The sequence below is a fragment of the Lissotriton helveticus genome, chromosome 1_1 (assembly GCF_964261635.1).
Source record: "Lissotriton helveticus chromosome 1_1, aLisHel1.1, whole genome shotgun sequence".
Classification (NCBI taxonomy): Eukaryota; Metazoa; Chordata; class Amphibia; order Caudata; family Salamandridae; genus Lissotriton; species Lissotriton helveticus.
In genome coordinates, this window is record NC_136057.1 from 328504465 (window position 1) to 328509529 (window position 5065).

Here is a 5065-nt window from a genome sequence, read left to right on the forward strand (position 1 = left end):
TCTGAATCATTTTGTCCACCATAAGCGTGGAAGGGTATACTCAGATGTGAGTCCCTTGCTCATTGCACCATCAGGATTCAAGCAAGCCGGGCCGACGACGCCTGAAATGGCAGAAACCGGTCCCCGGAAGCTTGTTTCCTTCCCAGTACAAGAATTGGCTTGGTAGTTTGGTTTGCCCTGTTCCCATCATGCACTGGGACAGGAACAGACTAATTTGCATATAGCCAAGTTCTGAGCTGGGATGGTGCAGTGAGCTAAAAAACGGTGATGGATCAAGCCCTGATCTTTGGACTGGGTAAGAGTGGTCTGCTTAATTCAGGCACTCTGTTCATCACCACCCCCTTTTCTGAATCATCTTCCCCAGGTACGGCAAGAGGGAAATAGGCCGGTGATTGCTTAGAACGGATGGATCAGTACCAGGTTTTTTGAGAATAGGTACAATAACAGCTTGTTTGAAAGCATTAGGGACAGAGCCTGTAGCGAGTGAATCATTGAGAAGGGCCAAGGGGGGGCCAGGACAGGCCAAGAAGGCAGTTTTTAGAATTTGGGGGGGGCAACAGTCATTGGGAGAACCTGAGCTTACTGCGTGTAACAAAGAAATAAATTCAGTCTGGGAGATGGGGGGAATTCAGACAAGCAACAGGGGTTTCTAGGGGTAAAAGGTGAACACTGGAAGGAGAAGGGGAAGGGATATTGTTTTTGATGGAGGAAATCTTTTCAATAAAAAATTAGTTAAGTGAATCACAGAAAACTTGTGAAGGTTGGGGTTGCGCGGTGATACGGTCGGGCAAAGAAAGTTCTCTAACGATCCAGAAAATGTCTTTGGTTTTGGAAGCTGAACTGAGAATTTTTTGTGAAAAATATGACGTTTTGGCCCGGAGAATGGAGTTTTTATACAGTTTTAAGAGATTCATATAGGTAGTTTTTGAAACGGGATCATAGTTGCGTCGCCAACTTCGCTCAGCTCGTCTAAGAGTTAATTTTTCCTGTTTAAGTTGGTCCGTATACCAGCGCTGGGCGTCATGAGGACGTTTAATTTTGACAACTCTTATCGGAGCAACCTTGTCACTAGCCTGTCTCAACCAAATATCAAGAGTGGCAGTTTGGGGAGAGTTTGGAGGGGAATCACTGGGAATTGTATTTAGCAGGATAGAATGGAACTGAGGAATATCAGCTCGCTTCCAGTTGCGTGCCCTGAGGTTGACAATGGGAGGGGGACGGATGGGTAGAGTGAGATTTAACGAAAAAGAGATATAAATCTTCCGTAGTCCTAGTAGGCCATGGGCTCAAAGTGTGCGTTCAGCGCGTTTATTAGCGTGTGGTGGTTCTTCGGGGTGACTTCCACCAGGGTTTTGGCTATATTGTGAACATCCTTGCCTCCCAGATGAAGGACCAGGGCCCTTTTCTGATCTTTATGCACCTTTGTGGCTTCAAAGAATATTAGTAGGCGGTCTACCCAGTCCTTCCATTTGGGTGCGAGTGACGAGGGGGAGCCCTCCACCAAGAACAGTTCGATTGGGGGTATCGTGGCCATGGTAAGTGCAGGGGTGCGTGAATAGTCGTTTGGTGACTATGCTGCTGTCCCTCTGCCGTGTTCTGACAGCCTGGCCCTTGGGATCCCCTCCTTGCTGAGACGTCTTTTATTCGGTGGAGCCAATGCTTGATGGCTCGGGCCGACCTGGCACTCCAGTGGCAGTGGTGGCTTCCTTTTAGGGGCTTATGGGGGCCCTTGCTTGACTGGGGGCGGGTGCTGCCTTCAATGTAGGCCTCTCTCTGCGCTCCCTGATGCTGTGGCTGGGCTTGCAGGGCCTAACTAAATGCTCCTCCCCATCTTATTGTAGGTGCTGATGCCCACATGGTGACTGGAGACCTGGGGGCAGACTGAGGGCAGGCAGCGCTGTCCTCTCTGGGCTGCACTTGTCCAAGGCAGTGTTGGAGGCCTTCCACTCCTCCCACGAGGCCACGAGGAGGCCCACCCACCTTCTGGGTACCTCCCCACGAAGACAAGGCCCGAGATGCGGCCAGAGTAAAGCCGGTCCAGGGAGGGGCCGACGCGCCTCACCTCGTGCGCGCTGCCGATGCAGCCGCGCCTCCAGGCACTCTCCCGCTCTGAATCGTGGAGCCAGCCGCACAGCGCTCGCGGCCGCCCCGCAGCCGTACCCGTGACACACGGCGAGGGCACGCCCACCCTCGTCGCCAGCTGTTGTGTCGTCTGGGGGACCAGGCGACACAAGAGTGTAGGGAATGTGGACCCTGGGGGGCTGATCTGTGGGGCCTAGAAATAATCACTCGGACCACGTATTAAATTACTAGCTTGGTCTCCACGCCGTCGCCAACTGGCGTACGTGCGTGCGTAGACCTTATTTATTTGCCCAGGTCACATGACTGTGACGATACACCCCGGAGGCCAAAAGACTAGAACACAACAGCACTATGACAAGCCCCTCCCCGTGACCTAAACCAGACAGAGTGCGGGATCCTCAGCCTGGTGACAGTCACAGGAGACCTGATGCCTTAGGAAATTGCAAAATCATTGGCGGGAACACGCCTCGGTAGCGGCCGCACATTGCCCCGATCACCGAACCACAAATGAGAGTAACAGGGACCATGAAGAGGAGGCAAAAGTAAGGACCAAGCAGCCCCGGTGGAGGCACGCATTGCCTGATTCCTGAGGTGGAACACCTGACACAGGTGGAGGCTGGGCGGTGGAGAAGAGAGCCTGCTCTGATCTCACGGTGACATTGTGATGAACGTTTATACCCCTGGGCCCCCTCCACACAAGCCCTGGCTAGGGGCCCACAGTTGCCCGGAGGAGGGAGCACTCTGAGATGCCCTTAACATTAAACTGCCTGCTAGATAGTGGGAAAGAGCTAACAGAAACTTCTGCTTCATCGGGGAAGGTTGAGATACAGTGGCGGTGAAGGGACAAGAGACAGACCCCAGGTGTCCACATTTAGAGCGGCACAGGGCTGGTGCAACGCACCACTGTTTAGGACTCAGGAATAACACCTGCCCCGGAGAACCCTTAAAAGAAATCTGCAGCACCAACGTGGCTTCGATACCTGTGCTGCAGGGCTGGAGTCATGTTGATGGTATGGGGGTATCAGGTGGATCCAATTAACGTTTTATCATTGAAAGGGCACATCGAGCACTGGGGCGCAGGCTCCCACCAAGAACTTCTCCAAGACTAGTAATAGCATGATTCTTGAACTATCAGGCTAGAGACATGATCCTCACTGAATAGCACCCACTAGGGGAGGTCCACAATGACAATTCTAAAATACTAAGTTTCTCTGACAATATTCATGAAGTCCAACAGCAACGATGCACCTTTGACTGAGTGAAAGCCAATCTGAGGGGCCTTCACTTGCAATATATGCTTCTACTTCCAGCTAAGCTCAAGGTCCTATTCCAAGGAAAGTCACTGTTTTTCCAAATGCCATACGATGCCTGGAAATGGATTGAGGAGGGCCCCAGGCTGATGGGCAGAGGAGATAGGGAGACTGGCTTGTGTTTCCACAGTAGATAGGGTGCCAGACTGAAAAAAAGGCGGATCCAGAGAAGAGATGGAGAGAGACTCCATGGCATGGAGAACTAACTGAGTGGCGGCCATAGATCTCCTCTGACAGTGGCGAATGGACAGTGACAACTAAAATGAGCAGAAGAGGAGATCCGGGAGGAGAGACCCTCCATGGTGCCACTGGGGAAGAGCAGGAATCTGGGTCTGATGTCCTACGTCCTATTGCAGTAGCTATTGACAACCTAGAACCTGAACCAGAGACTAACCCATTAAATGCCACATTGTCTGCTCAAAATGCGGCAGTATTATTACTGACTGGAATGGTGATCGCATCAGGGGCCAGAGAGCAGTGGCATAAGTATCTCAACGTCCATTCACAGAAAGCTCAGGGTGCCTGAGCAGAACATTTTTCTCTTATATGTTAAGGGCCACTGCATACAAGGGTGGTAGACTGAGGTAGTGTACAAATAGTTTGAGGGAGTTAATTGATGGGGGTGGTGGGCTTCAGACCTCTGAGTCTCCCTTTATGAGTAGTTTAAGTTGTTGTCCTCCTATAAGAAACACATCTCCAGGGCACACACTGTAGATTTCTGAGTGGGGGGCATATAAAACACTGCACATGCTGGATACACAACCGGATACAGGTGGGTGGCCATACTAGTTAAAAAGAAGTCGTGAAGTTGACAATTTATTCCACCCATTCCATTTTGCAGTCTTTCTTGGGTGGAATAAATTGTCAACTTCACGACACTAGGACCGGCTGGTCCAGTATTTAAGCGTTTACAAGCTATTAAGTTGCTTATACCCCCTTGGAAATCATTTTTCTTCATGTTTTTTATTGTAGTATTTGTTGGTTGAGATGTAATTATAATTTTTTGTAATGTTTGATGCAGAAACGTTTTTTAGTGTGTAAATAATGTTTGTCTTTTGATGAATGTACAAAGTGTATTTAGTCTTGTAAATATTCCAACACGTAGTCCTTTATTCTGTTATGATTTTTTGAAAATTTGAAAAAAAGCATACAATGATAGACACTGAGTAATGCTGTCTATGGGTGGTTACAATAAACTGGTTTCTTACCCTTCTTGAATATTGAATGAGTAATTGTGGTGTGGGCACTGTGTGTTTTTGCAATTTAAAGGCGGCTTTATGACAGTTTTAAATACTTGGGATCTTTCTGGAGAGGGAACCCTGTCTCAACAGGAACCTGGGGAGGGTGGCGGAAGCCGTTCAAGAAGAGGTGGAGAAGGCTGCCCCATACGTTGTTGGGTCAAGCGGCCCTGTTTAAAATGATATCGCTCCCTAAGCTGCTATATGCTCTGCAGAACACATTTTACCAGATTACTACGGAGGTCTTTGTCAGGTTGGAGAGTGACATGCGAACATTGCTGTGGAACGGGGGACACCTCTGAATTGCCCTGAAGACACTATAAAGCAACCCATACAACAGGGAAATAGCTTTACCCGACCGGAAAGCTTATTACTGGGCAGCCCATCTACTTAAGGTTAATGACTGGATATTTGCCCCATTAGGTCCCTCCAATT